This window comes from Leptosomus discolor, chromosome 1, assembly GCF_034619465.1.
Source record: "Leptosomus discolor isolate bLepDis1 chromosome 1, bLepDis1.hap2, whole genome shotgun sequence".
NCBI lineage: Eukaryota > Metazoa > Chordata > Aves > Leptosomiformes > Leptosomidae > Leptosomus > Leptosomus discolor.
Genome location: NC_141391.1, coordinates 186,989,032 through 187,012,519, shown reverse-complemented (window position 1 = coordinate 187,012,519; position 23,488 = coordinate 186,989,032).

Below are 23,488 nucleotides of genomic sequence, written 5' to 3'. Positions count from 1 at the left end.
TGTTTATTGGTATTTCAGCTTGTTCTTATGGAGATAGAATATGTCTTTGTATGTCGCTGTGATAAACATAACTAATTACTAAGAAACAAATATTTCCCACACTTGAACAACCTTGCAGTCCTGCCGGAGTTAATAGAAACTGCCTGTAGTTCTACAGCAGAAGTGGAGCCTGTATGTTAAAAAAATGATTTTTCAAACCCTGAACACAGTTTATAAGCTTGCATGGGTCATTTAAATGTCACTAATTTGTGCTCCATGTTTTGTGCAGAACAGCAGCAATTTTGTTTTATATTAGCAAATGAGAGGAAGACTCCAGTAAGACATGTCTACCAAATTCAGTGCTCCTATCGGAAAAGTCTGCCAGCTTTTTAAGAGTTGATAACGTATCAGTAGTCTGGAAATACCCTGGTAAGATCATAATTGAATTTTCCAGAAGATTCCTCTCCGTCTTTGTTGTCAGGTTATCTTAGGACATTACTCTGATAGGGACAAAACCTTTTACATGCTTTTTGGCAGAAAGTACACTGAAAATAGGGTGAAGAGATGGAATATGACCAATTCCATTCTTAAATTCAAGATTAACTTAATTAATTCTTTCCTCCTTAGAGAGCACTAAATACATTTATATTTCATTCTGTAATGGATAAATGCTGTTCTTGTTAAAGTTGTATGCCTACAGTCCTCTTCTTTTAGATCATCCTCATACTTGAACAGAAAAAAACTTTCTATGTGAAATTTGGTGAAACTTCTATATAATGAAACCAATACAGAACAGGTGGGCTGTATCAATTGCATTCAGTGACAGATGGTATATTTGCAATTGTATATCAGGATCTGATTACAGATTCATTATTTGTCAGTACCCTTCGCTTGTACTGCTCTTGCAAATAAAAGGTCTGTGTACAGAATAGAGTCCAGCACTTTTTGTAAACCCTAAAAATTATAGCTCCCAAGCATGCAATTAAGCTAACGTATAATATCTTCTCATATTCCTCAGAAGATAAAGTCTTCCCCTGAGGTAACTAGGAGGCTAGGATACTTGGTATTTTGGTACAGATTATGCTTTTTATTACTGTTGCTGCTTACCTTCACAGACGTGTTATGGTGGGTTACTATAGATGTCCATTAAGCTGTTCACTGCAGCTTCCTTTCCATTGAAATGTGTTTTGTGGTTTTCTGTCAAAGAACTAGTCTCTGTTACCTGTTAATACTTTGACGGTAAAATAAATAAAAAGTTAACTTCTATAAACGCAAAGGCCCAAGCAGTTAATTTTCAATTATTTACCTGACAAGTGAGGTGGAGAGCTATCAAAAGGCAGTACTGCAGCTGCTGTCTTTTAGCTGATGTATCCCTAAGGCACAGTATTTAGTCTTATAGTTTATATGGAACATATTTCACATATTTGTCAAGGAGCTACTCTTAGTTTTTGCAGACCTCAGTAATTCAAAGAAGAGCTTTCTGGAAGTTTTCTTTAATTATTCTACATAGGACTGTCCGCACTGCAGCGAAGCAACGCGAGTGTCTCTGCAAGCAGTGGGAGAATGTTGCAGTCCTTCAGCCGTCCCGTTGTCTGCCTAAAAAAAAAGTTTGGTTTTGGAACCGAGGAAAAAGAATTAGCCAATGACTAGAAATACTTAATCAACATTAAATTGCTTAGGGCTTTTTTCGTGTATATAAATATATATATAGATATATGTGAAATTGTTAGCTTAATTTTTGTGTTTTAAAAAAATTGTTGAACGTACACATCTGTGTACACAAGATGTATGTATGATACTATCATCTCATTTAGTTTTTTTCTTCTGTTTGTTTTTTTTTTGCGTGTTTTGGTTTCTACTACTAAAATTAAGTAAACTGTACAGCATTAGTCATTTGACCAAAAAGTATTTTTCTTTCAGAAGTAGATGACACCCACTCAAAGGTTTCCCTCATTTGTTGTTTACATACTTAGTATTTACTCATTCCAAGACAATGTTCCCCTGGTATATCCCTTACATGACAACACTTCACTTTGGGATTTGAAACTGAGATCCTGCTTCCACAAAGACAACTATTCTTTGTTCCAGTTAGGAATTTGGGTTTAGTCACATTATTTTTATTTCTTTAAAAACAGGAAAAATATCTTGCATACCCTGTGTAATGTTTGCAAACTTTCATATTTTGTAGCTCATATCATATGTTGCATTTCTCAGGAAGTGCTGCCTGCTATTCCTTTATCTGTTCGGGGAGTTTTACACATTATCCTGTCCATACAGGTTCCAGCATCACTCAATGGAAATATCCTGTTCCGTACATGTTTGTGAAATCTGCCTTTTGCTGAAAAAAAGATCACATGAAAAACTAAAAAGTTTGTGCAGATTACAGTTTGGGGAGGAGGGAGTAATCCTAAAAGCTGTGTAAACTGATTTCATTGGTATAGGTTAGAAAATGAGAGTTAGAGGAAAAAGAGCTTCTAATTTCAAATTTGAAGGCACTGACAATCTTGGTTTGTCTTAGTTTTGGGTTTTCCCCCAAAGTGGTGGAATTTGCAGATTTAACTGAGTTCCCACTAAATTCTCACAACTTGGAATTTTTCACTTTTTGCTAGGCTCTTCCCCCTGCAATCTATGATGCATATTTAGCATTGCTCATCTTACGTTACCTGTGTGTTTGCAGTTACTAATTTCTCACAGAGCATTTCTAAGGAGAGAGCAGAGGATTAGAAACATGATTGCTCTTAGACCTGGGACTGGATATTAGTGCAGGGGAAGATCCTTCCTGGGAGAACCTGAATGTCTGATTTGGTTTTTATTTGGAGGAATGCAGTTGTTCACAAGCTAAAAAGAACTGCTTTTTCAATTCGCATTTGAATACTTATTTTCTTTCTGGTCAGATAGGACTAACAGTGTGCGTTGTGTGGTGGAGCATCTGTTGATTCAGAGGACTGTGAACAAATGGAGATGACAAAGTCAAAATCCATGCTCTGGCAAAGAGAGGCAGGGCTGTGTACCGGTAGTGAGTAGCAGAGGATGATTTTCATTGACAATGCAGGCTGTTGATGGCAGGAAAGTAGGAGGCTTTTGGTTTATTTTATGTCACTTTTGCTTCTTTACTGGCAAGCTACTGATCTAAGTTGACCTGCATTTGAAAACACTGGGTGGTACTGACTGGCAAGTATGTTTGACATGAGGATGAAAATTAAATACTGGCCTCCCACCTCAGTTTTCCTGTGATTTGCATGCAGCCAAATGCTATCCCATGCTGCGTATCAGGGAACACACTGACATTTTCTTCATTCAAAAGTGTAGTATGCCATGCAGAGCTAGCAGGGAATGGAATAAAATCAAGCAGGCAAATAATGTGTTTCTTCTAGCATTCAGTGGGTTGCTGTGGGAAAAGGCACCCTCATTTTCCTCCATCCGTGCGACAGGAAGGACAGCAGTTCACTCTGAAAAGGAGCTATGCAATATGCCCTGTCTGAGCAGTTTGCAGACCGAGTAGAAAACTGATAAAAATTTGAATGTGCAGATTACGAAGTGAGCAGGAGAAAAACCCTTCTGAGCATTGTGTACTTTGTTATGAGTATTAATTTGCTGCAGGCAATGTAAGTTGGTATCTTTGTGGTTTGGCATCTAAACTACCTTGTCAGGGCACCCGGTTATTTTATTACCTGCAGCCATAAGATCTTTCTGAATCAGGACCAGGCTGTTGCCCAAGTTTCTAGTGTTGGCTGGGAACACTTCAGCAGAGCAGTGTGTGCAGTGAGTGGAGGGGCAGAATGGGCACACTGACACCATCCATGATTTCGGTCTCTCCCTTCTGACACTTGCTATGCTCTGGGGATGTAAAGAGCATTTTATAGATAGAAAAAATCATCACCACAAGCATGAGGCAAAAGAAGATAAACTGTGTGATGGTCAGTGCTGCTGCCTCGAATCCTTCATGCTCCTCGCTTTAGCCTTGACCACCTTGTTGTCTCTCCGTCCATTAAGCTACATCCACACTGCCATTGAGTCTCCCGATTTTCACCTTCACTCCGTTTTATCACACCTGCCTCCCTGTGTTTGTGCTCCCCTACTTGTCCTGGCCTGCGTGGTGGCCTTCCTCTCACTGTCCTGCAGATGTCCTTGACATTTCTGGTTGGCTTTTCAGTTTACACTCTTTCCATAGCTTCTGTTCCTATAGCTTTAGATCAATCCTCATATCTCTCTTGCATAATTCTTTTTATTGCTCTGCCCTCCACCCCCCCTTGCCAGTCTTCCTGGAATATGTCATCATTTTTCATTCCTACTTGTAGCAGATGTCAGGATCCTGAGAGCACAAGCAGGCTGTGCAGCTCCTTCTGCCTCTGAGGAGATAGCTCCCAGTGTTCAGCCCGTCTCTGAAATGGTGGAGCTCTGTAGCCTGGGGTCAGATTTGTAGGAAAGCTGTGAGAAGCCTTCTCCCCCTTTCCACTAGGAGCTGCTTTTAGAGCTGGCCTTGCCTGGGACCTTGCCTGAGCTGTGTTTCAGCTGTGCCTGTGTCTGGTCTGGCACGTTGCTCCCCCTGCCCCTGCCCTGCCACCTTGCCATCTTGGCAGGACCTCAGCCCTGCCCCATCACAATGGCCTTGTCTGTTGATCCCAACCCAGTTGAAGCCCCAGTTACCATCAGCCTAGCCCCACGCTGCTTGTTTGGGGTCCACAGGCTTGTGCCCCAGGGGTGAGGGGCTGCCCACGGCCCCCAGCTGCCCACGCCTCTGCCCTCACCCAGCGGCCCTCTCTCGCCCAACCTTTTTCAGAACAATGCCAGCAAGATCTTTGGATGCAGCAGTTTGTCTCTTGTTTGTGTCGTAAACGGCTTGTCGTTAAAGCATTTCAGTCAACTGGAAACATTCATTGGCTTGAACTGCACGCTTAAAGAGCTGGCAGCCCTGAACTTGTGTTGCTATGCTCTGCACAGGCAGTGGTCCTGAATTTCTGCTCATGCTAATGGATATTTAGCTTTTTTCACTTTTCACCAAAACACATAATTCAGTTGATTCCTGTGGTGTTCCCTTAATTTTTGTGGGTCTTTGGATGAGGATATTGGAAAGGTCTGGGTTTAAAGCCAGGCAACCCAACAGGGAATTGCTGCTGGGTCAAGTATAAGAGCTTGCTTTGTTTATCTAGTGATGTAAGTTGTTAGCATGATGAATGAGGACCAATAAACTGAACGAAGAGAGTTCTTAACTAATGATGGGTAGAAAAATCAATCCAGAGGTCAGAAACATCATAGAGGAAGCACACACAGTAGAGTGCAAAACCAGAAGTAATGAGGATATAGGGAAAGATCATATCAAACAGATTTTTTGCTAAGCACAAGAACTCAAAATATATGTAGAGGTTCAGTACTGTAGAGGGCTTGGGCTGTAGGCCCGAGGAGAATGGTGTGACCAGAAAACCAGGTGAAGAGAAGACCTGAAGAACATAATTTTCCCATCAGTATTACAGACAATGTGTAGAGGGATATACTGCAGCAAGTCATAGAGGGATATACTGCAGCAAGTCACACTGCGCTTCATGCTAGTTTTGAAGCAGCAGTGATTTGAAGTAAATCACTCTGTAAGTGTGGGAAGGTGTTTGAAGGGAAGTTTTGTGTGTTATCTTGGATACAGCCTTTATTGTTGTTTGAAACCAAAGGCCTAGGAGAGCATTAAAGTAGTGTGCTCTCCAGCTCTGTATATGTGGCTGGCTCTTAAAAGTCAAATGACATTTTGAGTAACAACTCCCTCATATTGAGGACCTCCACAGAAGGGGAAGAAAGGCTTAGACTTCATGTAGAACGTGTAAACATACAAAGTGGCATTCTTCTCAGTATATACAGAATCTCTTTTACACCTGAAATATGGCAGATACATATATATAGTAGTCTGAAGTCTATTGTAATAACAACTACAGTTATTATATTTTTTATTTATATTATAGCTATATAACATGTAGTGTGATATTTCAAACCTGTGCTATATAATATAATGCAGTATAACGTGTAGTAAGGACAGTTATATTGGCATACAATTTATATAATTGTATTAAAATTTTGGGGTGTTTCAGAACAATGATTAAAGAAAGCATTTTCATATAATTAATTAGTATCTTTGATAGAACAGTGACATAACCAGTAAAGCAGAACAAGCAGTTGTTTTGTTGGGGAACATGTCTAAGTATTGGTAGTGACGTGGTTCATGGAGGAACAAAGTCACGTTTTCAGCTTAAATGACTGAACTGGCACCTTTGATTTTGTTCAGCCTCATGTGACTCCTCCACAGGAACTGTGGCTGGCTCAATTACTCTTGACTCCCCAGGTTCTGTTAAGATAACCCCTGTTAGATTCCTAGTCTCCTATGCCCTCTGGTACTGTTGATTACTGTAATACTGAAAAGCCACAGTCATCAACCAGAGACCCCCTCGAACAAACAGAATAAAAAGTCTGTCTCTCTCCCAGTGAGAATTACTTATAAGTAATTATGAGTGGAAATATAACATAAAAGGCAAAGACAGATAGGGAATTGCAAAGAAACAGTGAAAGAAAATCAGCCATGAGGACAGACAGTGGTCTCAGCTTTCCTGAGCAGCCTACATGCCGTCAATTTTTTTGTAATTATCATAGCAAACAGGATTTAAGAAAGGATTTGAAGGAGGGGAATGCAGTGACTGCAGGTGTTGCAGAGAGTTCTTCCAAAGCATGAAGTGTAATGGGAGGAAGCATAGAAGTGCTTGACTGAAAATTTAACAAGGGGCTAATGACGAGTAACTTACAGACTAATTGTAAGTTGGCTGTTCAGTGAGAATAATAATGAGAGCAGTCCACGGAAGGAGATGTGAAGTTGCTTGTATTTGAGTTACCAAAGAGGAGAGTGGAGGGATGCAAGGAGAGAGATCACAGTCAGAGTGATGCACCAGAAGAATGGTCTTTGCAGCAGCACTCTGATTAGGTGCTGTGCTTGTCCAGGCTAGAGGACAAGATTTTGTATTAATCTAGTCACGAGAAGCTGGGGATCTGGACAAGGGTATTAATTAAGTGCACATTAAAAGATTGTATATGAGCAATATTGTGCGGAAAGATTCTGCAAGACTTGGTCTGGGTTTGACAACCTCAGGATGATCTGGGTTGGAGATAACATTCAGATAGGTGTCTTAAATGGTGGGCTAGATGGTGCCACTGTACGCAGTGATTCAGGAAGGATTTGGGAGTGGGTAATAAAAAGCCTAATTTGGCTATGTTGAGCTTAAGCTGATGCTGTCATTTACAGTATCAGAAGGATTGACTGATAATACCAATTTGAAAAGTATGTGGTAGTATTGGAGTATTGGAGTAGATGGTAGCTGACACTATGTTTATAGATGAGATTGTATCAGATTATAGTTTTAAGAGGAAAGAAGACCAAAGAATTCTCCGCAGAGCATAGAAGAAAGTATGAAGTTGTTCCTTTGAATGACATTCAGAGCAACAGTTAGATCAGGATAACACTGCGCTAAGGAAGCCAAATCTTCAGAATTACAAAATCCTAACCATGAAAAACTGTTGGCATGTCAGGAAGAATGAAAAATGAGCCCGGTTCCTGAAATCTGGATCACTACAAATGCTAGAGATTTCAAGAGCTGCTATGTTTGAGTGCAAGCGGTAAAAGGCAGCAGGAAGGGAAGAGAGGAACTTCATGCAGTAGTTTTAAAGCTATATAGAGTTGAAAGAAAGCAGGACAATTCAATGGTGGCTGCAGAAGCAAATGAGGCTAAGGGAAACACTAGGGATTTTTTTTCTTTGTGAAAGGAAAAAATGGTGAGAATGGGAAGGAAAGCAGTCAGGGATGGGGAATGAGAGTTTCTGAAGGAGATCATGAAATTATGTGAAATGGCTGTGGCTCTAAGGAGGGTGGAACATATAGCAGGACTGAGCACAAACATTTTCTGTGCTTCAAGGATGAGGTATGGAAAGGAAATGAAAGTGCAGGAAGAAAAAAATCAAGTTGCTGTTTCATCAGATTTCTGTTGGAGAAGTAGGCATGTGGAAAGAGAAGCAGAGACAGGATTTGAGAAGTGGAGTCAAAGAGGTGACAGTCATTGTGGATGTAATAAATGGTAGAATAAGAGTTTTCTACCTAGAAAGTGTGAAAGAGAAAAGAATTAGTTTGTTGTGGAAGAACAGAGCTTTTGCTCAGTGTAAGAATAGGAGCAGAAGAGGAAGATGTTGATGACGAGAGGTGGCGCTTAGGGCCATGGTTTAGTGGTGGTCTTGGTAGTGGTAGGTTAATAGTTGGACTTGATGATCTTAAGGGTCTTTTCCAACCTAAATGATTTTATGATTCTGTGATTCTATGAGCCAAGGCTGGGGTTAAACTACAGTAAGGGAGAATAACAAAAGAATAATAGAAAAAGCTGCATGAAACAGTGGGGTTTGAACAACTAGTTACTGAAATAAAATGAAGATTTGTAAGACACCTATAAGAAATGGCTGCTGACTTTCTGCGCTCAGAATATACTCTGCTAGAAATGGGATCCTGTGATTGAGAGTACCTGATAGTCCACTATGTAGTATATCTTAAACCTTCCAGACCTATAAGCACTTTCCCATTTCAAATTGGGTAGAAGGCTCCCAAGTCTGGAGTTTCTGCTCTGAAAGGGTAATGTGCCAGGAGGGCTGGGCAGCTATGTGTATTGTACTAAAACTGGTATTCATGATGAAGGATAAATCTTTGTGTTTATGCCTATGAGCTTCTGATTTTTACCTAGAGATAGTAAGAATGTGAATGCTTGATATGATCATTTATGTTAAAAGTGTGAAACCGGAGTAAAAAAGCCAGGAGAGCGGGACTTTTTTGTTAGGTGTTTTTCTTCACTGACAAATCGGGGAATGCTAAAAAAATACAAATGAATACACAGAGAAGGCTAATGTTCTGTCAGATTTCTTAGGGATGTGAGTCTAACACAGTGAAATACATAGGCAGTACTTCAATATAATGAAATGCACCTATAATGCACAGTCATATTTGTGTTTGTTAATACCAGTAACTTCAACAAAACACTGGTTTGCCCAGTTTCTAGACCTTACCCATCTGAATAGTAAACCCCTTCTTATCTTTCTGATCTTCCAAAGAAAGTAGCACCAGTTTCTCTCTTTACTGTCTGTGCTTCTTGTTAAGTTCTCTGATGGAGGGAAGACTTACTTTATTCCTCAAAGCATCTAGTCTTCATGTGAGGGACCCATCAGATTACATATAAATTCCAAAATACCAAGCAAAGATTGCAGAAATTCTAAGAGTGTTTTTTTCTACATAAAATATTTATTTAACTGATGTATTACAATACCAATGACATCCATATGGAGATGTTTTCCATTTCACATTTCAAATAGAAGTATCAACTCTGAATTCAATGTGTAATTTACCTTTGGCTCTTCATAAAATGTAGAAAGTTAGTTTCTTTATGAGTCAATGATCAAAATTCATATTCTGGACAGAACTGTGCAAAATGGCACTTGTGTCATGGCATTTACATATGAAATCAGTTCTAAGCAATTGCTCAGAGGCTTTATAGAATCCCAGACATAACTTGAATAGGGAGAGTAGGAGATGACAAAATGTACCTGTGCTCAAAATTACCATGTTTCCTGCCCTGTGCCAGGGTAATACTCCATTAAACCACATGCAGGGTGGATACAGTGACAGACAGATGTCTGAACTGAGTGGTCTATGAGCTGATACCTACATGTGATTCACATCCGCAGTCCAGACATAATTGGCAGAAACGTAGTCGTTATAGTCAGTGGAGATGGGAATGATTCAACTCGCGCTTAAACAGACCGCAAGAGCTGGACAGCCAAACAGCTTCTAAGTCTTCTGACAGAGGATGGGCATCTTCCTTGTATGTAGGCACGCAGTGCTAGCTACCCAAATTTAGACATCTTTATCTGGAGCACAATCCCAGCATAGCAAGAAGTGGCAGATGTCCACTGTAATGGTAAGCGTAGGATGAGCTAGTCTGCAGTGCCTACATGAGCATTTTTTTTCCCAGTAAACTTCCTGCTTATAACTGATTAGAGTAAGATCAGAGTGAGCTCATGGGGATTGCATGACCTGGGGCATGAATCTCATCTCCATGAGGTTTCTTCCCATTCTAATCTGATTAATTAAGCAGTTGGGTTCACAACATCACATTTTCTGATATGGCTTGTAACTTCTAGTTTAATGCTTGTCAAAGATGATTGTGACCCAGCACTACTCAGGGTATAGTAATGGGTAAAGACTTCAACAACCTAAACTGCTGTTGATTTATCACAAGGTAGAGATTAACTGCTGTTATATTATAGCCCTGGTAACTGTTGAGAAAGGATATACCAGAAAGGCATATGGTAATTTCTTGATGACATCTTTGCCAGCGTGCTTAAATCTGTGGGCATGCCTTAGCGTAAGGGAGAACTGGATATACTGAAAGGTGATTGCTTTGGTGAGAGACAAACCAAGCAAAACTTCTTCCTGATTATCCTCTGAAAAAGCGTCTATTCATTCTAGTTTCCAGATCGTATGCCAAATCCTGCTTGCTCCAGACAATTTTCCGTTAACTTACTTGGGAGGACTCTGAATGCATACAATTGCAGGAGAGTCAATAGTTTAGCCTAGACTCAGGTTTTCATCAATACGTCAAGTGTCTCCATTCATGCTGCAGTCCCATCAAGATTTTTTGTTTTGCCAATTGTACCTTCTTTGATCCCAGGAAGAAGTATTTGTTATAGGTCTTACTAGCCTTTTGAATTTCTTTCCAAATAAACCTCAATCACAGTTCTTTATTTTACTGACGATGATGTATTTTAGTGATAAAAGATCAGACTCCCAACTCCATTCAGAGTAAGGAATAAATCCAGGGATTTGAAGAAACTACAGGTCTGTATTGTTCACACTCAGGTGATTATGCAGTTTGTCAACACCAGGGCAACCAAAGATTCTTGTTTTTTTATTTTTAAATATTGCTTTGGAGTTTCACCTCAGTCATGGCTCTAGTGTTTGCCTTTTGTCTGTCTGCCCTCTCATCTTTTTCTCCTGAAATGGTGGCAGTCGTGGTTTTCCTGTGTATGGAGGGAGAAGCACGTGGCAGTCAAAGGGTGGGGTTGCTCAGAGGCTGCTGGAGACAGGGGCTGAAGACAGGGCTGGCAGACTGTTGATGAGGCTTGTTTAAATGACAGCAGTGCAAGAAAAGGGAGTGTGCTGAAAAGGTTGGAAGATGTTCAGATCTGTGGGAAGAAGTAGGAAGTTTGGGACTTGTTTTAATTGGTCTGGCAAATACAAATTATGTGAGTTGTGCTAGGCAAAAATTATACATATGTACATCTCTATTCAGATAGAGTATAATATATGCATTGTAATAAAAAGGATTCAAGTGAGAGTGGTCTAGTCTTCTGGTACAAACAAGGTGCAGGTGTGTATGGGGCAAAGAATGTGTCGTGGGGCAGAAAGCTCTCGTATCTGCTCTTTGCTTTTGGAGGTTTGCTGTGCTTTGAATGTGGGGTTAGGAAAGCATACTTGCTTCTCATGCTGTGTAGAGTTAAAAGGAGAAACGGGCTTCAGGGAATACAGACTTCAAATAAAAGGCTGAGATAATGCAGCATTTTTCGAAGGTCAAAGAAATGCAGAGTCCAGATTAAACGCTCTGCAATATGTAAATACCACGCCATGTATGTTGGAGTTACGCTTCAGTGCTGCAGGGGGGAAGCCTGTGTCTGCATCCGATTTTGGATGGAATATTGTTTGTTGCAGCAAAGCAATTGCCCAGCCCCGATTGTTTTAGTGATGAGCTGATCAATATCCCATTACTGGATGTAACAGTTGCTGCAGGAAGTGCACAGAAGATTTTAATGCATGAATTATGCATGCTGTGCTCATTCTTTAGTCTCAGAGCACAGAGCAGAGTGACAGAGATTGTAAAGATGACTAGGGTAGTTTCTTGCATAAAGTGACTGCAGTGAAATGCTTCATATTTTCATGCACACAGGCAGCATTGAGTGGGACGGCCTATTTAAGAAGATATAAATCCCCGAGCTTACAGCACAGAATGCTTGATTTGAAAGCATTGCAGCCATGTACAGAGCCAGTTTTCCTGCTGTCTAACCTGCTTTCTACTGAAGGTTGGCTGAGGCATGCTAACGGCTGTGCTTTGCTCTGAGGTCACAGTTTGAAGTCTTTTTTTTTTTTTTTTAATTTGCTTTCTGCCGCAGGAGAGGATCTGTGAAGTTTATTGGTGCAACCATCCTTTTATTTTTCAAAGATACAAACTTGGAATAGTTATTATGACCAAAAGGACAAGCAGGAATTCACCATCTAAGGTAAAAAAGGTATTTTTTATTTGTGGATTTCATTGCAGAAGAGGGAATATGCTGAGGCAGGGTTATGATGATGCAGTGTGGTTACATTGACTCAGATATCTGCGCTGGAATGCAGAGTCAGGATTCTCGGGTGGATATAGCTGAATGGATCCTACTAGTCTGATTGTTTTTAAATGGTGGTTGTAATATTGCTGAGAGTAAATACTGTTACACTTTTTGAATCCTGCAGTTTGTTCAAGAGAGTGCATTTCTGATCAGTTTTTATCTGCTATAGATGACTGCATTGTGGGGAGGGGCAGGACAGTCACCAAGATGATCAATATAATAACATGATCTATTTCATTAGAGGTCCTAACTGAGTAATGACAGTGAAATTTCATTGACTATTTTCCCCCTCTATCTGTACATTTTCTGTAATGTTTGCAAGCTACAGTAAAATGTGTGTCAGGAAAATGAGTCCCAGGATCTATTGCTTGTCTGTCCTGTAAATAACTAAGATGATCAAAGTGTTACATTTTGGATAAAAGTCTGGGCTGTCATTCAGTGAATAGACAAGCCTGTCCTTATTGTCCTTCAGAAAACTATGTACTGTTGGAGATTTTATGTATGAAGACAGCTATTTCTAATTATGTAAATGGCTGGAAACAAACAAAAAAAAAAAAAGTGAAAGCATTCTAGATTATTTTCAGTTGCACATTTGACAACTTAGGATATATTCAAGAAAATTGTCTAACTGATGTACATATACAGTAAAGATACTACCTTTTAAAAGAAGATAAGTTAAATTACGTTAATTTTGCCTCTTAAATGATGCTTAAAAATTTCAGTGTCATTAACATTTAGTCCATTTGTAGATTCTTGTATTTTGGAAAACACAGTACAAATGCTTTAGTTTCTGTGTTCAGTAACTTGAAGATGCATCGATACTTTCAAAGAGGCATAGTGTCACAGAGTATTGAGAAACAGCTGGTTTATAAATGTGGAAGCTGTTTGCTGTGTGATCTGAAGGGGCAAGGTATTGCCAGGAAGCATTACAGGCAGTCACAACAGGATGCTGCCATTCCTTGGGTAAATGCCTTTTTATTTTGAGTTTACATTGTTATTTTACCTTTACGTCCAATAACACCTGATGGGCCTGTTTGGATCCCTGAGTCCTTATGCCACGTTGCACAGAAACACATACGGACCCCTGCCTCAGTGAACAGTGCATGTTTGGTTAATTACCTAATAATCAGCTGGAAAAAATGCTATACCAGAGATCAGGCATTGTTAATAGTGCTGGACTGAAAACGTGTCAAGCAGTCATGGGCTGAAGTGGCATTTTTGAACCCACCGCTCGGTGTAGCAGTGCGTGCCTTGTACAGCCCCGCAGATTAGCCGATGCCCCGCCGCCTTGGCAAGCTGCATCCTGCCTGCGCCTGCCCAGGGGTACATACGTCCTCTCATCACCCTTCCTTCCCGCGCTGGGGAAGGCTGGCTGGGTAAGGAATAGAGTCAGCTGGCGAGGAGAGACGGTGCCGGTCCCAGGATCCCGAAGGCCTGCTGGATGCTGAGTCATGGAGTGGGTCTGGGAGGTGCTTGCTGGTGCCCTGGCTGTAGCCACATCAGCTCTGAGTGAGATGAGGCCTGAGGAAGAAAAATACGTGTATAGGGAAGAGAGCATCGAGAGGGGAGAGAGAGCGAGCGCTGTTAGAAATCCTCCCTGGCAAACACTGCATCACGCGTGTGCAAACACCCTTCTGGGCGTGCGAACTCCAGGCTGGGAACCCGTCGGGGATGGCAGTGACATCAGCGAACAGCTCACACGGTAGTAACAAGAAAGATGTATACGATAGCTGGCCACTTGCAAATGTGCTAGTCATTCTTCATTTGCCACAGAGAATTGATTATATTTCTCTACTTCTGCCGTGAAGTATTACGTGAAATGCGTAATTTGCAGATTGAGCAGGCTTTCAACCATGAAAACAGATACAAAAAAGAGAATAACTAATAGCAGAAAAAACCTTCATAAACTCGTCTCATTTGGTTAGTTAGGGAATGCCTAACTTTGTGTACCACAGGAACGAAGTAAAATAATGGCAGCCTCTTTCTGTGAGAGGGAATGACACATGTATACAGTTAAGGGTTGCACATTCAAATGCTGCATTCAGAGCATATGTGGTTTACTGAAATATGGCTCAGCTGTTTCAGTGCTTTGCTACTATTTCCAGATGTATCAGTGAATAAACACTACTTGCATTCTTTGACTGTCATAAATAAAAAACATCACAGCTACACTCACAGTGACGTGGACAAATGTTAATCGTATAACATTTTTCTCCCCCTTGAAACTGAGGTACTTAAATTACCTGTGTTCAATGAGGAAACAGATTTACTAATAAATAGTAAAGAAGTGGAAATACTAATTTTTTCTAAGAAATAATGGCTAGAATTTTCCTAGGTGTTTGAGAGAGGTATTCAAGGTCTATTGAAATCCACTAGGGACTGTGATCTTTAGCCTCTTTGGCTGAGATTTTCAGAGGAGCATATATAAATATTTTAGTCACAACTGAGAAAAAAGCTTGAATAAAAAGCAAGGAAAACAAAGGCAGCCCAGCAACTATTTGCTGTTAATATAGGTAATTAGAGGAAGAGCAGATTTTTTTGATGTTGTTCTTCTCCCCAGTCTCCTCAGATAACTGTATAATTATATAATTTAAAATAACAAGAAATAATCCAGGGTACTATACAGAGAAAAGGGTTAAGAAAGGATGATCTTGCAAGCATCTTATTAGTTAGGGATATTGTTATAAAAAAGGCAGCTTAATGTGGACAGAAGTCTCTGTTAATAACCTGTTGGAATATTCTCTCTCTTGTTCTCATTATAATGTCAAAGATTCAATTACAGTACTGGGTTTTCTCAAATCATGACTTTACAAATTATAACCAACTTGGACTTAATTCTGGAAAATTGTCTTGTAATAGATGGATTTGCAATCAGAAAATTGATGCCTGCTACCAGGTCTTACTGATTTTGTTCTTGCTCTGGGCTGCAGAGCAGACCCATTCGGTACAGTTAATAACTGAAGGGATGACTACGTAGGAAAATCAGAATCTTCAAGAACTGATGCTTAGGCATTGTGTGAACTCGAGTGAACACAAATAATTTCTCACTCCCTGTTGCAGTAAAGTGGCATTGTTGTACTTTTGAGTTGTACCTCTGTGATAAATGAAAGGGAAGTTTCGACCTTCTGGCCTATATTGGTTTTCATTTGTTACTGGAAAGAGAAAGCAGAATTAATGCATATTAATGAGAGGAATTAATAACAGGAATTAATGCATATTAAATGATCATGCATTTGGAATTGTTCCAAAAGTGGCAAAATAGCAGATTAGCAATAAGGATATACTTTTGCCTTTATCTTTGCAAACAGGAGCAGGCTTCTAAGTTATTAATAACATGGTAAAAAGTGTTTTTTTCCTGTAACGCACTGTCTACACGCTGTTACTAGTCATTTATTTGTTTTTGCATTTCCTACTGTAGTGATCACTGAGAATAATCAGATTGCTTATGACTGAATTCATCTTCAGACAGTAGAATTGGTAATTGCATAGAATCATTTTAAGCAGGTTACCTATGAATACTTCATCAGTGCTTATTAACAGAAAACTATGTCAGTATGTGTGTGTCTGTGTGTAATACCTGCTTACTCAACACATCTGTTCCCTGAGCTCTAGTTTTTCAGCAGTATCTAAGAATAGCCATGTTTTCCTTCTGCTGGCATTTCCCTGTAAATAACAGCGAAGGGATGACAGAGGTGAGTTCTGTTAAACATCACTCATTGATAGCACCAAAAACTCATTTGAGTTAGCTGAGCAGCAAGAGAACCGAAACTTCTTTATCCCATTTGCTGAAGATTATTCACAGAACGGTAATATTTCAGTATGTTGGATACAAGGTCTTTAACCTCTTAGGAGAAACTGGTAAGAGGAGCCTTAGGAGTGTCTTAGGATTTCTACTGGTAGCATTTTACTAAAAAGAGGCTGGCATACTAAAAATTACTTTATAAAAATAATTATTCACCTGCCTTTTGAGCTGGAAGCTATAAATTTGTTCATTAATGTAGGTCAGTGAAACTATTTAGAGTTTTTCAGCTGTGCTTTTTGAACTACATCTCATTCTTTATTTTAATAATGGCTTTAGTGTCTTAAAGTATGGATCCTGTACAGGTATTTCTTCTGCCTCCTACAACACCAGTGCACAAGGGGCATGTTAAATGGTGGAACAGTGTGGCAGAAAATAAAACAGTCGTAGACAGTAAAATCTGTTCCTCGAGGTTTAGTGTTTGAAACAGATAGACTACATTGAGGTAATGGCACAGAAATCTGAGACCTTTCAGGATGGGGAGTTCAAACACAGGCTTTTCCTCTGGATGCTGGAATCTGGCCTGACCACAGTGTTCGTCCCTAGCCCAGCAACTGATCTCCCATCCTGAAGCCTTCTTCAAAAGGGATGGGAACCATGATCTTATACATTAGATACAAGTCTGTTCCTGTTGCACCCTGTTACAGGATGCACTTATCCTCGGGCTGTTTGTTTGTTTCCATGTGGACAAGCCCAGCAGACTCCAAAAGTCTCACGTGTGCTTATGACATCAGATGAATGCCAGCAGTTTGACATTTTTACATCACAAGGCTTCATACTAGTTGTTACTGACTGGGAAATGGTGTTAGAAATTAAATACAAAATTTGATTGTAGAAATGAATAACTGTATTAATAAATGCACATATCTGGCTATGGTAATGATGACCACATTGATATCCCAGCAGACACTTTAGGAAAGCATAGGCCATGTTTCATTGTAGGAAAGCACATCTGAAGAAATAGAATCTTTTAACTCATTAGACCAGCAAAATAATGAGCTTGCACGATAGAGACGGTCGCCACAAAGTGCTTGACAAATTTCAGTAACTTGTATCCAGCGTGTGCCAAATTCTAGCTTAATGCTCCGTGAGTGAGGTTCAGCTGGTTTTAGGGACCAAAGTACGTAGCCTTTCGTTGTAGGGCCGGAACCAGAATCTTCCTAAACATGGTCTTTATTTAAGTTTCTAGGTCTGGAAGTCTGGGCCCTTTTGAAAATGTTCTTAGTGGGGGATGAGCAGGATTTCATAGCTACAGGGAATGACTGCAGAGTGGTCAGAAATTTGGCCAATCGTTGTCCTCCTCCTGGGGCAGAGCATGCTGTTCCCTCATGCTCTTTGATGGAAAAACTTCAGAGACTGCTTGGGGGAGAAGTCCCAGCCGGGGAACAGCCAAGGGCTGTGAGCTGGGAACTGGCAGACTGCTTTTCCCTGCCAAATAGGACAGAGGTATCAGTAGTATTTTTACTTTTTTTTTTTACTTCTTTTAGGAAACCTGTTTCTTAGATTGACTCAAGTTGAGTCCTTTCTACTACATTCACACATAGTTTAATGGAAAAGAAACCAGTAGAAACTTCCACTGACATTCTTTCTGCAGCGACTTTCAGTGGGATGCAGGAGGAAGAGGGTTTGGGATGGAGAAGAGGAGCCCTTGAGAGGAAAAGCAAGGGCTTCTCCAGACTCGCTGACATCCCTAACATCTGTTTAGAGTGTCTGGAGGATTATTTAGGTTGACATAGGGTTTGAAGCTCTCATAAGTAGCCTTTTTGTCATGCAATATCTGGATTTAGTGAGGCCCGTTTAGTCACAGCATTGCCAAATTTTCCTAGTGATTTAAGATCACAAATGGGGCGTATATAAGTTTACTGATTGTATTGATTGGGATTTGATGCTGCTGATCAGATGTTTGGTTATGCAGAATCACATTTATATAAATTGTGACTTCACTAGGCAATGCAAACAATCATATCTTACATGACTATTACATCTCACGTGAGTTAGACACTTAAAAACAAGTATATTCATATATAATTCATATATAATATGAATAGAAATCATAGTGTAGAAATGTAAACTCCTCTGCTTGCCTGCACCGAGATTCATGGGGCTGAGTATAAACTGGCAGTGGCAGCCTCAACACAAGGTATTGGTTGTTTCCTCCCACAGCTAATATGGCAGGTAACCCATCAGCTGCATTGTGCACAGAGGCCATAAGCTGTGCACAGAGGCCATAGCCATGCATAGGAGTTGTGCCTGAACCGCTTATGAATTATACACAGCTCAAGATCTTCACGTTGGCTACTACTGCTAACACTGTAGCAGCCAAATTCTTTTCTTGCTTGCATTGATACCATATTTTGGGAGTTTTTTCATGGAAACTTGAGTATTAGCTTGCATAAATAAATGCTTTTTGTATCTTAGGACCCAAAGAAACCCCCAGCTAGCTTTTTAAGACTTCTTTTTTTTTTTCCTTCCTCTTCTGAACAACTTCATGGCAAAAAAAGGAAGGACAAATTATCTGAACTTATGAGTCATTATTGTATTACTAACAAATATACTTAAGTTTTTATCTTTCTGCCATTTCTGCATTTGTTCGCAGTGTCACAGAGTTGCGTCCACATACAAGGAATTCCAAATTTGTGTTTCAGGTTCCTGAATATTTTTTCACAATGTAAGAGCTCAGGAATTCCTATTACTAAATTTGTGATGGTAAGGTAGCATTGTATTAATCATAGCTGCCTTTGTAGAATTACTTCTGTACTTTGTTTCTTTACTGGTTTCATACTCAGCTTGAAGCAGTTACGTACTTTCACTATTGTTCCAGCAGAAAATAATGCTTTTGCTGATTGGGTTCAAATGCATTGTCCTTTTACCAGAAACGTGCACTGCAATGGAAGTAGGAATGCTCTTTTTACTTTTTAGGACTCCAGACCTGTTTTTTCTTTTCTTTCCTTGCTGTTCCTATACCTGATTTGAGGCCTGCAGTTGAAAAGTGTCTGAAGGAAAAGAGAACCTGTATGCTGCTAGTGTTAGAGAAAAGCTTAGTAGTTACTACTCATCTTTGTGGCTAAGTATGCACATTGCCAGAGCACCTTGGAACAAGGTGTTTATGCAAGTAAGAGGTGTTTGAACTCCTGTTTTTTTTCCTCCATTTTACATCACCTTTACTAGCTAAGTACTTGGTGCTTTCCAGCAGGGCATCCATGGGTCAATTCGATTTCACCTGCTGGGACAGTCTGCTGTGGGCATGGAAATATGCTCCAGCAGAGCTAAGTCACCAAGGAAAAGTGGCACGTCAGTGGCATGCCACTCCTGATGAGTTTCTTTCTCCTTCTTCCTTCCTCCTCCTCTCTCAAGTCCTAGTCCCAGAGCTAGCTTACTCTCCCTGCACTGTCTCCTCTGCTCCTCTGTTCCAGGGGTCATGTAGTGAGACCTACCTCAGCCCCCAAAGCGCCCTAAGCATCAGTGCTGCGGCCACGGCACTTCATCCCCACTTTCTCTGGGAAATTTCAACCCTTGAGCTTGAGCATTTCATCTAATTCTTATTAGGCAGCTTCAACACACTGGGTAAGAGTGTTCAGCCCTCCTCTCCTCCCTTCCTCCTATCCTGCAGAGCTGCTCTGAAACCTACTGGTTGCTTTCCCATTGGAAAAGTTAGACTTAGCTAATTAATAATTTGACACCAATGATGTATGACACTCTCCTGTGTATTTTCTCTTCAGGATTATAGTGGTAAGACGCATGGAAAAATCCAGAAGGAGAAATTTATCATTCAGTCTATTTTTGGCTTCCCAAGGGTTTCACATGTACTATATGAAATTGTAGTTTATTGGTTAATTCACTAAATACAGGAGAAGAGAGCAAGTTCTCATCCTGATGGGAAGAAGCTGAAAGGATACTGTTTCATATCATTGTCACTAAAGTCAGGACTGCAGCACTTCAGAGCAAACTCTTCTAAAACGTGCGTGTCTTCAACCTGATGGCAATAGCACAAGTGGCTGCAACTCATAGCACAGCTTCAGAATGGAGACCGGTTAACTTATGAGGAAATCCATGTAAAGAACATTCTTCTATGGAGGCTCACACGTCCTCTCATGATCCTAGGAAAGCAAGAGAATAAAACAATTGTTTGCACTGGGAATACTCCATGACTAGACATTGCTGCGTGCTCAGAGAAGAATAGTTTTCCTTCCGTGCCTGGGACTTACCAGACTTCTGTGAGCAGGGTGTCAGCTGTACCTGCAGAGGTGGGGCAAGATCCACCTCAAAAATAGCAGCTCACTGCTGAATGCAAGGCACTGAATTCAGCGCTTTCCAGCTGTACTTCAGTTAAGTCCTCAGATTGGTTTGGTTCCCCAACTTGGACTAACACTGATAGCAGCAGAGCGTGTGTGTGTGTACATTTCACAAAAAGGAGCCTGATTTTAGTGGACTTTTGGTGTACTTGAGTAGGTGTGTTGTCTGGGTGACTAAGTTTCTGGTTCTTGTGCACTGTAGCACTTTCCTTCTGAATTTGGCCCATATAGAGCAAATAATTCTTATTTTGCTTTTGTATTTTAGTCTCCGTCCCCTTACTTATAGCAAGCACCAAAAAGAAATGTCTGCTTGATTCATCATGTATAATTTTCTGTTTTCCAGTTGTTCATATCTAGTCTGCTTAATTCTTTGGTTTTGCTGAGAAGAGACAGCCTGACGTGACATTACAAGAAATAAGAAACATGAATAATTTTGTTGTGAAGTGTAGTACCCAGACTTTTCAAAACATATGAAATAGCATAGATGTAAAGTGTCTTTAGCCTTGAAAAGATATGTCTGAGTGCAGTGAGGAGAGCTCTATAATATTATGAAGGGTGTGCAGAAGGTGAGTAGGAATCATTGTCACTCTTTATTGTAATTATTTCATTCGAATCGCCTTTGTTTGTAGTGAGAAAAGGTTCCAAATGAACAAAAGAATGTATTTTTCATGTAAGGAATGGTTGAACTGTTGGTGTTCTTGCTACAGGGTGTATAGGTACAAAATGTTCTCACATGGGCTGAGCAATGAGACAAATTTGCAGAAAAGCAATCCAGCAAACATGATGAGGCAGAAACACGCTACCTCTGATGCAGGAAATACCCAGATCCCAAAGTTCTGGACGAAGAGGGTGTTCTGGGAAGGTAGGAGGGTTACAGATTCTCTGGGGTACTGTCAGGGCAGGACTGCCAGGTCAGATGCACCATGGTCTTAGCCTGGACGGTTTTTCTCAGATTTTAAGGTGGGGGTTGTGCCAGTGGTATGGCTGGCAGACGAACAAGCTGCCGTGTGTGGTGCTGTGGAGGCTCTGGGCAGTATAGCTGTCCATATGCAGGTGATCACAGGCCGCTGGGATGCAGCCAGACTCCTAAGGACTTTCTGGGTTATGTGCTGAGCCAAGGCTACAGCCCACAATCAGAAGGCTGCTATCCCTGGCATTGGTGTTGGTTTCTTCAGAGGTTTTTGTACCTTCTGTCACTTATTAATAGAATTACAATGCAGGTTCATCTTCATAATTTTGGGGTTTGTCTTTTGGGGATTTTTTTGGTTTTGGTTTTAATGCTCTGTTTGCTATAATCTTACAGAACAAGTAATGGATATCCTTCTAGACATTGTATGTTCTATAGAATAAATGGAGATGTGTTCACGCGTGCAGTCAGATAAAATAAACCAGTAGAAATTGGAACAGACACACACACACTTGTGCCTGGAAGTATAATACTTACATGTACTAGAGGAGCTGTAATGAAACTGTATCAAGCATTGCATACTAAGAAGATGGAAACACCCTTCCCCCCCACCCCCCAACATCTGCTCCTCTGAATCTCCATTTGGGACACATTTAAAAATAAAACAGATTACGTTAATTTTCAACTGAAATGCAATCAGTAATGAGCTAACACATTAAAGAAGGAGATGCCAGACAGTTGAGTACTGCCTGGCATAAAATATAAACCCCCTTTACCTGGTATTTGAGTTAGAAAGATCTGCCTGGGCTATAGCAACCAGAAGTCCATTGGTGGCCTGGCAACCATCCAGACAGTGATGACTTTTTTTAATGGGCTTTTGTTGAGGAAAAAAGAGAACTGTAGTTTTCCAGAGGTTGGTAAAGAACCTTTTCCAAGGACTGGGTCCAAGTAAGTGTTTACTAGTATTCAGAGAACTGGTAACACTGGGTTACTTTGCTGTCATACTTCCTATGGAGCATTTGTAACCTTTACGAGAGGCCCAGGGCTGGCCCGTCACATGTGATAATTTGGGTGAAAGTGGATACGGTGCAGAGTTGTTGGGTGACAGAATGCAGGGCCATAAAGAAGGCCATACTGGACCAGACCTTGTCCAGCATCCTGCCTTGAACAGTCGCTAGCAACAAACACTTCCCCTGCTCCACCTCCCCAGCTTCCAGCCTTCAGCCGCTCAGAGCATCCCTGATCTGGAGCCAGCTGGTGGGTGTTTAATAGCCACTGATTAACCCGTCTACCAGGAATTTGTTTAATCCCTTTTTGAACTGGTTTATCTCTTCAAATGTTCATAAAAGTGTTTTCATGACACTCCTCTCTGTGCTTGTAATATGTTCTCGTTTTCAGCCCGATGGGAGTTTAGACAATCGTGTCAAAACTTCCTCAAACAGGGAAAGTGTGAGGATAAAAGAATTTAAAAACAGAAATATGTGCTTTCCCAGAGAAACTTCATTCTCTTAACTACCACAGTGTGTCTTGGATGCTGCAATGTTCTTCCTCTTTGTTCCCCACGGTGAAGATGAATGTTGTGCTTCAGTACTTTTCAAGGTGACTCTTTTAAGAGTTATTCTCTTTTGTTGTATCTCTGCTGTGACTGCAGAGGCTTCTCAGGTGACTTTGTTTTCCTGGTTCTGGTGTGCATCTTGTCATAAATTATAGAGTTCCTTATACTGCCAGCTATTTATAATAAAGACCAGAAAAAAAGAAAAAGAGAAATAAATGTGTGTTGTTCATGTCTATACTTGCCATGTTTATTTTCTTTATTAGCTGATAAAAGTATGCATGATTGAGTCCTGTATAAATGTTAATATTTTGCACTACTTACTCATTTATTAGATTCTGTTAAACTGTGAAGGATAAGACAAGACTTAGAAAAAACACTAGAGATTGTTTTTTTTCAGGCATGAAAAGAAAAATTAAATGCAGTAGTTTCCATTTGCAGTTCCTTTTTATCCTTAGCCTGATTTTTGTGCTCATCCAAAATCTTTCACTTACATTAAATGAAATTTCAGCCAAAACTCCTGA